Consider the following 12,297-nt stretch of genomic DNA (forward strand, 5'->3'; position numbering starts at 1 on the left):
AGAGTGTCATAGAGCACGGGAGAAGGGAGTGTGATAAAGCACGGCGAGAGGGAGTGTGATAGAGCACAGGGGGAGGGAGTGTGATAAAGCATGGCGAGAGGGAGTGTGATAAAGCACAGGGGGAGGGAGTGTCATAGAGCACGGGGGGAGGGAGTGTCCTAGAGCACGGGGGGAGGGAGTGTGATAAAGCACAGGGGGAGGGAGTGTCATAGAGCACGGGGGGAGGGAGTGTGATAGAGCACGGGGAGAGGGAGTGTGATAGAGCACGGGGAGATGGAGTGTGATAGAGCACGGGGGGAGGGAGTGTGATAGAGCACGGGGAGAGGGAGTGTGATAAAGCACAGGGGGAGGGAGTGTCATAGAGCACGGGGGGAGGGAGTGTCATAGAGCACGGGGAGAGGGAGTGTGATAGAGCACGGGGAGAGGGAGTGTGATAGAGCACGGGGGGAGGGAGTGTGATAGAGCACGGGGAGATGGAGTGTGATAGAGCACGGGGGAGGGAGTGTGATAGAGCACGGGGAGAGGGAGTGTGATAAAGCACAGGGGGAGGGAGTGTCATAGAGCACGGGGGGAGGGAGTGTCATAGAGCACGGGGAGAGGGAGTGTGATAGAGCACGGGGAGAGGGAGTGTGACAGAGCACGGGGGGAGGGAGTGTGATAGAGCGCGTCGGGAGGGAGTGTGATAAAGCACAGGGTGCAGAGGAAGGGAGTGTGTGACAAAGCAGGGGGAGGGAGTGTGTGAGTGTGACAAAGCAGGCGGAGGGAGTGTGTGAGTGTGACAAAGCAGGGGGAGGGAGTGTGTGAGTGTGATAGAGCATGGGGGAGGGAGTGTGTGACTGATAGAGCACGGGGGGAGGGAGTGTGTGATATAGCGCAGGGGGAGGGAGTGTGAGTGTGATAAAGTGCGGGGGCCGGAGTGTGTGAGTGTAATAGAGTGCGGGGGGAGGGAGTGTGCGAATGTGGTACAGCGTTGGGGGAAGGAGTGTGGTAAAGTGCAGGCCGCCGGGGGAGGGAGTGTGTCTGTGTGATACAGTGCAGGCCGCGGGGGGAGGGAGTGTGTCTGTGATACAACGCAGGCCGCGGGGGGAGGGAGTGTGTCTGTGATACAACGCAGGCCGCGGGGGGACGGAGTGTGTCTGTGTGATAAAAACAAAAGCCTGCCCCCCTGCTCCCCAAAAATATTTTGTGTGTATAACACCAAAATATAATATACAGATAGTCCTCTCATTTTGCTTTATACATTTTAACACCATTAATACGGGATCCTGTCGGGGTCCCGCCAGTCAAAATACCGATGCCAGAATCCCGACAGTACTCGGAAAGTCAGCGCCGGGATCCCGACATTGATCAGTATCCCTGCGCCAGAATCCCGAACGATGATTACACAGACCACCAGAGAAAAAAACTTCACTCCCCCTGTCACTGCCCCCCCAACGCCGGGTCGCCCGTCGGCCGTATCCGCCATCGGGCAGCTCAGCGGTGGATCGCATAGTGTGTAGGGCCCATTAGGGTTAGGATGCGGTGGGTGGGAGGTTAGGTTTAGGCTACGGGAAAGGTGGGTTAGGGATCAGGGTTAGCTTAGTTAATTAGTTCATGTTGGTATTTTCACAGCTGGCATCCCAACCGTCGGGATCCTAATACCAACCCCATTAAAACATATATAATAACCAAAAATTTGGGCCTTATTCTGAGTCAAAGTCGGGCACATCCGCGTGTGCCTCTTTTGCCGCTGTAGCGTTTGCGACTTTATGCTAATATTGGTACAAGCACGTCTTTGGTGTACAGCCGTACATATGCAAGCAGTGACATGTCCACTTTCAGCTTCTTTAGACATTGCAAACCCTCTTGGCGCATCTTGAAACACAAACTTGAAAACCTGCACCTGCCCCATGCTAGGTGCAGATCTCTGACAGACTACTGCCTCCAAAGATTAATCATCTGATTCCGCTACAACTGCAGTGACACTCCTATAACATGTCCTTAAGATGGTGCGTCTCCGTGTGTCTTATGCCAGTGGTTCTCAAACTGTGCGCCGTGGCACCCTGGGGTGAAGTGAGCCTCTTGCAGGGGTGTGTTGGATTGGTGGTCCAGAACCAATTCAGATTAATTTATGGACAATGTAATAGGCAATCTATATATGGGGTATATTCAATTCAAACCGGATCCATTCCGACATTAATTTATCGGAATGGATCTGACAGAACCTATTCAATGCGGCCAAATCCGATCAGATTTGACCGTTCCTGTCATCTCAATCCGACTTAAAAGAAAGTCGGATTGAGATGAGGGTGCTGAGGGAGAGTAGCAGGGAGAAAGGGGGTGAGCAGCGGAGAGACATCGGGGAGACGGGGGAGAGCAGCGGCTACAGCAGTTTAGCCGGAGGAAGGGGCACAGCCGCCAGACCTCACCGCAGCGTCCCAGCTCCAGCAAGCAAGACCTCGCTTGCTGGAGCCGGGTGGACGCTGCCGTGAGTGGCGGCAGTGCCCCATCCTCTTGCATATGCTTTGCTGTAGCCGCTGCTCTCCCCCGTCTCCTCCTCTCAGCTCCCTCAATGTCCCTTATCTCAATAAGAGATGAGCGCCGGAAATTTTTCGGGTTTTGTGTTTTGGTTTTGGGTTCGGTTCCGCGGCCGTGTTTTGGGTTCGACCGCGTTTTGGCAAAACCTCACCGAATTTTTTTTGTCGGATTCGGGTGTGTTTTGGATTCGGGTGTTTTTTTCAAAAAACACTAAAAAACAGCTTAAATCATAGAATTTGGGGGTCATTTTGATCCCAAAGTATTATTAACCTCAAAAACCATAATTTACACTCATTTTCAGTCTATTCTGAATACCTCACACCTCACAATATTATTTTTAGTCCTAAAATTTGCACCTAGGTCGCTGGATGACTAAGCTAAGCGACCCTAGTGGCCGACACAAACACCGGGCCCATCTAGGAGTGTCACTGCAGTGTCACGCAGGATGTCCCTTCCAAAAAACCCTCCCCAAACAGCACATGACGCAAAGAAAAAAAGAGGCGCAATGAGGTAGCTGTGTGAGTAAGATAAGCGACCCTAGTGGCCGACACAAACACCGGGCCCATCTAGGAGTGTCACTGCAGTGTCACGCAGGATGTCCCTTCCAAAAAACCCTCCCCAAACAGCACATGACGCAAAGAAAAAAAGAGGCGCAATGAGGTAGCTGTGTGAGTAAGATAAGCGACCCTAGTGGCCGACACAAACACCGGGCCCATCTAGGAGTGTCACTGCAGTGTCACGCAGGATGTCCCTTCCAAAAAACCCTCCCCAAACAGCACATGACGCAAAGAAAAAAAGAGGCGCAATGAGGTAGCTGTGTGAGTAAGATAAGCGACCCTAGTGGCCGACACAAACACCGGGCCCATCTAGGAGTGTCACTGCAGTGTCACGCAGGATGTCCCTTCCAAAAAACCCTCCCCAAACAGCACATGACGCAAAGAAAAAAAGAGGCGCAATGAGGTAGCTGTGTGAGTAAGATAAGCGACCCTAGTGGCCGACACAAACACCGGGCCCATCTAGGAGTGTCACTGCAGTGTCACGCAGGATGTCCCTTCCAAAAAACCCTCCCCAAACAGCACATGACGCAAAGAAAAAAAGAGGCGCAATGAGGTAGCTGTGTGAGTAAGATAAGCGACCCTAGTGGCCGACACAAACACCGGGCCCATCTAGGAGTGTCACTGCAGTGTCACGCAGGATGTCCCTTCCAAAAAACCCTCCCCAAACAGCACATGACGCAAAGAAAAAAAGAGGCGCAATGAGGTAGCTGTGTGAGTAAGATAAGCGACCCTAGTGGCCGACACAAACACCGGGCCCATCTAGGAGTGTCACTGCAGTGTCACGCAGGATGTCCCTTCCAAAAAACCCTCCCCAAACAGCACATGACGCAAAGAAAAAAAGAGGCGCAATGAGGTAGCTGTGTGAGTAAGATAAGCGACCCTAGTGGCCGACACAAACACCGGGCCCATCTAGGAGTGTCACTGCAGTGTCACGCAGGATGTCCCTTCCAAAAAACCCTCCCCAAACAGCACATGACGCAAAGAAAAAAAGAGGCGCAATGAGGTAGCTGTGTGAGTAAGATAAGCGACCCTAGTGGCCGACACAAACACCGGGCCCATCTAGGAGTGTCACTGCAGTGTCACGCAGGATGTCCCTTCCAAAAAACCCTCCCCAAACAGCACATGACGCAAAGAAAAAAAGAGGCGCAATGAGGTAGCTGTGTGAGTAAGATAAGCGACCCTAGTGGCCAACACAAACACCGGGCCCATCTAGGAGTGGCACTGCAGTGTCACGCAGGATGGCCCTTCCAAAAAACACTCCCCAAACAGCACATGACGCAAAGAAAAATTAAAGAAAAAAGAGGTGCAAGATGGAATTGTCCTTGGGCCCTCCCACCCACCCTTATGTTGTATAAACAGGACATGCACACTTTAACCAACCCATCATTTCAGTGACAGGGTCTGCCACACGACTGTGACTGAAATGACGGGTTGGTTTGGACCCCCACCAAAAAAGAAGCAATTAATCTCTCCTTGCACAAACTGGCTCTACAGAGGCAAGATGTCCACCTCATCATCATCCTCCGATATATCACCGTGTACATCCCCCTCCTCACAGATTATCAATTCGTCCCCACTGGAATCCACCATCTCAGCTCCCTGTGTACTTTGTGGAGGCAATTGCTGCTGGTCAATGTCTCCACGGAGGAATTGATTATAATTCATTTTAATGAACATCATCTTCTCCACATTTTCTGGATGTAACCTCGTACGCCGATTGCTGACAAGGTGAGCGGCGGCACTAAACACTCTTTCGGAGTACACACTTGTGGGAGGGCAACTTAGGTAGAATAAAGCCAGTTTGTGCAAGGGCCTCCAAATTGCCTCTTTTTCCTGCCAGTATAAGTACGGACTGTCTGACATGCCTACTTGGATGCGGTCACTCATATAATCCTCCACCATTCTTTCAATGGTGAGAGAATCATATGCAGTGACAGTAGACGACATGTCCGTAATCGTTGTCAGGTCCTTCAGTCCGGACCAGATGTCAGCATCAGCAGTCGCTCCAGACTGCCCTGCATCACCGCCAGCGGGTGGGCTCGGAATTCTGAGCCTTTTCCTCGCACCCCCAGTTGCGGGAGAATGTGAAGGAGGAGATGTTGACAGGTCGCGTTCCGCTTGACTTGACAATTTTCTCACCAGCAGGTCTTTCAAACCCAGCAGACTTGTGTCTGCCGGAAAGAGAGATCCAAGGTAGGCTTTAAATCTAGGATCGAGCACGGTGGCCAAAATGTAGTGCTCTGATTTCAACAGATTGACCACCCGTGAATCCTTGTTAAGCGAATTAAGGGCTCCATCCACAAGTCCCACATGCCTAGCGGAATCGCTCCGTGTTAGCTCCTCCTTCAATGTCTCCAGCTTCTTCTGCAAAAGCCTGATGAGGGGAATGACCTGACTCAGGCTGGCAGTGTCTGAACTGACTTCACGTGTGGCAAGTTCAAAGGGCATCAGAACCTTGCACAACGTTGAAATCATTCTCCACTGCGCTTGAGACAGGTGCATTCCACCTCCTATATCGTGCTCAATTGTATAGGCTTGAATGGCCTTTTGCTGCTCCTCCAACCTCTGAAGCATATAGAGGGTTGAATTCCACCTCGTTACCACTTCTTGCTTCAGATGATGGCAGGGCAGGTTCAGTAGTTTTTGGTGGTGCTCCAGTCTTCTGTACGTGGTGCCTGTACGCCGAAAGTGTCCCGCAATTCTTCTGGCCACCGACAGCATCTCTTGCACGCCCCTGTCGTTTTTAAAAAAATTCTGCACCACCAAATTCAAGGTATGTGCAAAACATGGGACGTGCTGGAATTTGCCCATATTTAATGCACACATAATATTGCTGGCGTTGTCCGATGCCACAAATCCACAGGAGAGTCCAATTGGGGTAAGCCATTCCGCGATGATCTTCCTCAGTTGCCGTAAGAGGTTTTCAGCTGTGTGCGTATTCTGGAAAGCGGTGATACAAAGCGTAGCCTGCCTAGGAAAGAGTTGGCGTTTGCGAGATGCTGCTACTGGTGCCGCCGCTGCTGTTCTTGCGGCGGGAGTCCATACATCTACCCAGTGGGCTGTCACAGTCATATAGTCCTGACCCTGTCCTGCTCCACTTGTCCACATGTCCGTGGTTAAGTGGACATTGGGTACAGCTGCATTTTTTAGGACACTGGTGAGTCTTTTTCTGAGGTCTGTGTACATTTTCGGTATCGCCTGCCTAGAGAAGTGGAACCTAGATGGTATTTGGTAACGGGGGCACACTACCTCAAGAAATTGTGTAGTTCCCTGTGAACTAACGGCGGATACCGGACGCACGTCTAACACCAACATAGTTGTCAAGGCCTCAGTTATCCGCTTTGCAGCAGGATGACTGCTGTGATATTTCATCTTCCTCGCAAAGGACTGTTGGACAGTCAATTGCTTACTGGAAGTAGTACAAGTGGTCTTCCGACTTCCCCTCTGGGATGACCATCGACTCCCAGCAGCAACAACAGCAGCGCCAGCAGCAGTAGGCGTTACACGCAAGGATGCATCGGAGGAATCCCAGGCAGGAGAGGAATCGCCAGAATTGCCAGTGACATGGCCTGCAGGACTATTGGCATTCCTGGGGAAGGAGGAAATTGACACTGAGGGAGTTGGTGGGGTGGTTTGCGTGAGCTTGGTTACAAGAGGAAGGGATTTACTGGTCAGTGGACTGCTTCCGCTGTCACCCAAAGTTTTTGAACTTGTCACTGACTTATTATGAATGCGCTGCAGGTGACATATAAGGGAGGATGTTCCGAGGTGGTTAACGTCCTTACCCCTACTTATTACAGCTTGACAAAGGCAACACACGGCTTGACACCTGTTGTCCGCTTTTCTGTTGAAATACCTCCACACTGAAGAGCTGATTTTTTTGGTATTTTCACCAGGCATGTCAACGGCCATATTCCTCCCACGGACAACAGGTGTCTCCCCCCGGGTGCCTGACTTAAACAAACCACCTCACCATCAGAATCCTCCTGGTCAATTTCCTCCCTAGCGCCAGCAACACCCATATCCTCCTCATCCTGGTGTACTTCAACACTGACATCTTCAATCTGACTATCAGGAACTGGACTGCGGGTGCTCCTTCCAGCACTTGCAGGGGGCGTGCAAATGGTGGAAGGCGCATGCTCTTCACGTCCAGTGTTGGGAAGGTCAGGCATCGCAACCGACACAATTGGACTCTCCTTGTGGATTTGGGATTTCGAAGAACGCACAGTTCTTTGCGGTGCTTTTGCCAGCTTGAGTCTTTTCAGTTTTCTAGCGAGAGGCTGAGTGCTTCCATCCTCATGTGAAGCTGAACCACTAGCCATGAACATAGGCCAGGGCCTCAGCCGTTCCTTGCCACTCCGTGTGGTAAATGGCATATTGGCAAGTTTACGCTTCTCCTCCGACAATTTTATTTTAGGTTTTGGAGTCCTTTTTTTACTGATATTTGGTGTTTTGGATTTGACATGCTCTGTACTATGACATTGGGCATCGGCCTTGGCAGACGACGTTGCTGGCATTTCATCGTCTCGGCCATGACTAGTGGCAGCAGCTTCAGCACGAGGTGGAAGTGGATCTTGATCTTTCCCTAATTTTGGAACCTCAACATTTTTGTTCTCCATATTTTAATAGGCACAACTAAAAGGCACCTCAGGTAAACAATGGAGATGGATGGATACTAGTATACTTATGGATGGACTGCCGAGTGCCGACACAGAGGTAGCTACAGCCGTGGACTACCGTACTGTGTCTGCTGCTAATATAGACTGGATGATAATGAGATGAAATCAATATATATATATGTATGTATATATAATATCACTAGTACTGCAGCCGGACAGGTAGATAATATATTTATTAGGTAATGATGACTGATGACGGACCTGCTGGACACTGTCAGCTCAGCAGCACCTCAGACTGCTACAGTAAGCTACTATACTATAGTAGTATGTACAAAGAAGAAAGAAAAAAAAAAAAACACGGGTAGGTGGTATACAATTATGGATGGACTGCTGAATGCCGACACAGAGGTAGCTACAGCCGTGGACTAACGTACTGTGTCTGCTGCTAATATAGACTGGATGATTGATAATGAGATGAAATCAATATATATATGTATGTATATATAATATCACTAGTACTGCAGCCGGACAGGTAGATAATATATTTATTAGGTAATGATGACTGATGACGGACCTGCTGGACACTGTCAGCTCAGCAGCACCGCAGACTGCTACAGTAAGCTACTATACTCTATAGTAGTATGTACAAAGAAGAAAGAAAAGAAAAAAACCACGGGTAGGTGGTATACAATTATGGATGGACTGCCGAGTGCCGACACAGAGGTAGCTACAGCCGTGGACTAACGTACTGTGTCTGCTGCTAATATAGACTGGATGATTGATAATGAGATGAAATCAATATATATATATGTATGTATATATAATATCACTAGTACTGCAGCCGGACAGGTAGATAATATATTTATTAGGTAATGATGACTGATGACGGACCTGCTGGACACTGTCAGCTCAGCAGCCCCGCAGACTGCTACAGTAAGCTACTATACTATAGTAGTATGTACAAAGAAGAAAGAAAAAAAAAAACCACGGGTAGGTGGTATACAATTATGGATGGACTGCCGAGTGCCGACACAGAGGTAGCTACAGCCGTGGACTAACGTACTGTGTCTGCTGCTAATATAGACTGGATGATTGATAATGAGATGAAATCAATATATATATGTATGTATATATAATATCACTAGTACTGCAGCCGGACAGGTAGATAATATATTTATTAGGTAATGATGACTGATGACGGACCTGCTGGACACTGTCAGCTCAGCAGCACCTCAGACTGCTACAGTAAGCTACTATACTCTATAGTAGTATGTACAAAGAAGAAAGAAAAAAAAAAACCACGGGTAGGTGGTATACAATTATGGATGGACTGCCGAGTGCCGACACAGAGGTAGCTACAGCCGTGGACTAACGTACTGTGTCTGCTGCTAATATAGACTGGATGATTGATAATGAGATGAAATCAATATATATATGTATGTATATATAATATCACTAGTACTGCAGCCGGACAGGTAGATAATATATTTATTAGGTAATGATGACTGATGACGGACCTGCTGGACACTGTCAGCTCAGCAGCACCGCAGACTGCTACAGTAAGCTACTATACTCTATAGTAGTATGTACAAAGAAGAAAGAAAAAAAAAAACCACGGGTAGGTGGTATACAATTATGGATGGACTGCCGAGTGCCGACACAGAGGTAGCTACAGCCGTGGACTAACGTACTGTGTCTGCTGCTAATATAGAGTCTAGACTGGATGATAAATTATAGATAATGAGATGAAATCAATATAATATCACTAGTACTGCAGCCGGACAGGTACTATATATATTTATTATGTAATGACTGATGACGGACCTGCTGGACACTGTCAGGTCAGCACAGCACCGCAGACTGCTACAGTAAGCTACTATAGTAGTATGTATAAAGAAGAATGAAAAAAAAAAAAAAAACCACGGGTAGGTGGTATACAATATTATATATATATATATATATATATATATATATATATATATATATTATATACAATTATATATATATATATATATATATATATATATATTAAACTGGTGGTGATTGATTATTAAACTGGTGGTCACTTCAGGTCACGTTGCAACTTGCAACTAGTACTCCGAGGCCTAAGCAGACAATCACAAAATATATTATTATACTGGTGGTCAGTGTGGTCACAACAATGGCAGTGTGGCACTGACTCTGGCAGCAAAAGTGTGCACTGTACGTTATATGTACTCCTGAGTCCTGCTCTCAGACTCTAACTGCTCCCCACTGTCAGTGTCTCCCCCACAAGTCAGATAATACACTTACAGTCACACTATCTAATCTATAAATATCACTTCAGCAAGTAGTATAGTAGTATACAGTAGTGATGAGCGCCGGAAATTTTTCGGGTTTTGTGTTTTGGTTTTGGGTTCGGTTCCGCGGCCGTGTTTTGGGTTCGACCGCGTTTTGGCAAAACCTCACCGGGTTTTTTTTGTCGGATTCGGGTGTGTTTTGGATTCGGGTGTTTTTTTCAAAAAACACTAAAAAACAGCTTAAATCATAGAATTTGGGGGTAATTTTAATCCCAAAGTATTATTAACCTCAAAAAACATAATTTCCACTCATTTTCAGCCTATTCTGAACACCTCACAATATTATTTTTAGTCCTAAAATTTGCACCGAGGTCGCTGTGTGAGAAAGATAAGCGACCCTAGTGGCCGACACAAACACCGTGCCCATCTAGGAGTGGCACTGCAGTGTCACGCAGGATGTCCCTTCCAAAAAACCCTCCCCAAACAGCACATGACGCAAAGAAAAAAAGAGGCGCAATGAGGTAGCTGACTGTGTGAGAAAGATAAGCGACCCTAGTGGCCGACACAAACACCGGGCCCATCTAGGAGTGGCACTGCAGTGTCACGCAGGATGTCCCTTCCAAAAAACCCTCCCCAAACAGCACATGACGCAAAGAAAAAAAGAGGCACAATGAGGTAGCTGACTGTGTGTGTGAGAAAGATAAGCGACCCTAGTGGCCGACACAAACACCGTGCCCATCTAGGAGTGGCACTGCAGTGTCACGCAGGATGTCCCTTCCAAAAAACCCTCCCCAAACAGCACATGACGCAAAGAAAAAAAGAGGCACAATGAGGTAGCTGACTGTGTGTGTGAGAAAGATAAGCGACCCTAGTGGCCGACACAAACACCGGGCCCATCTAGGAGTGGCACTGCAGTGTCACGCAGGATGTCCCTTCCAAAAAACCCTCCCCAAACAGCACATGACGCAAAGAAAAAAAGAGGCGCAATGAGGTAGCTGACTGTGTGAGAAAGATAAGCGACCCTAGTGGCCGACACAAACACCGGGCCCATCTAGGAGTGGCACTGCAGTGTCACGCAGGATGTCCCTTCCAAAAAACCCTCCCCAAACAGCACATGACGCAAAGAAAAAAAGAGGCACAATGAGGTAGCTGACTGTGTGTGTGAGAAAGATAAGCGACCCTAGTGGCCGACACAAACACCGGGCCCATCTAGGAGTGGCACTGCAGTGTCACGCAGGATGTCCCTTCCAAAAAACCCTCCCCAAACAGCACATGACGCAAAGAAAAAAAGAGGCGCAATGAGGTAGCTGACTGTGTGAGAAAGATAAGCGACCCTAGTGGCCGACACAAACACCGGGCCCATCTAGGAGTGGCACTGCAGTGTCACGCAGGATGTCCCTTCCAAAAAACCCTCCCCAAACAGCACATGACGCAAAGAAAAAAAGAGGCACAATGAGGTAGCTGACTGTGTGTGTGAGAAAGATAAGCGACCCTAGTGGCCGACACAAACACCGTGCCCATCTAGGAGTGGCACTGCAGTGTCACGCAGGATGTCCCTTCCAAAAAACCCTCCCCAAACAGCACATGACGCAAAGAAAAAAAGAGGCACAATGAGGTAGCTGACTGTGTGTGTGAGAAAGATAAGCGACCCTAGTGGCCGACACAAACACCGGGCCCATCTAGGAGTGGCACTGCAGTGTCACGCAGGATGTCCCTTCCAAAAAACCCTCCCCAAACAGCACATGACGCAAAGAAAAAAAGAGGCGCAATGAGGTAGCTGACTGTGTGAGAAAGATAAGCGACCCTAGTGGCCGACACAAACACCGGGCCCATCTAGGAGTGGCACTGCAGTGTCACGCAGGATGTCCCTTCCAAAAAACCCTCCCCAAACAGCACATGACGCAAAGAAAAAAAGAGGCGCAATGAGGTAGCTGACTGTGTGAGAAAGATAAGCGACCCTAGTGGCCGACACAAACACCGGGCCCATCTAGGAGTGGCACTGCAGTGTCACGCAGGATGTCCCTTCCAAAAAACCCTCCCCAAACAGCACATGACGCAAAGAAAAATAAAAGAAAAAAGAGGTGCAAGATGGAATTGTCCTTGGGCCCTTCCCACCCACCCTTATGTTGTAACTATAAACAAAACAGGACATGCACACTTTAACCAACCCATCATTTCAGTGACAGGGTCTGCCACACGACTGTGACTGAAATGACGGGTTGGTTTGGACCCCCACCCAAAAAGAAGCAATTAATCTCTCCTTGCACAAACTGGCTCTACAGAGGCAAGATGTCCACCTCATCATCATCCTCCGATATATCACCG

Source organism: Pseudophryne corroboree, chromosome 5, assembly GCF_028390025.1.
Source record: "Pseudophryne corroboree isolate aPseCor3 chromosome 5, aPseCor3.hap2, whole genome shotgun sequence".
NCBI classification, from domain to species: domain Eukaryota; kingdom Metazoa; phylum Chordata; class Amphibia; order Anura; family Myobatrachidae; genus Pseudophryne; species Pseudophryne corroboree.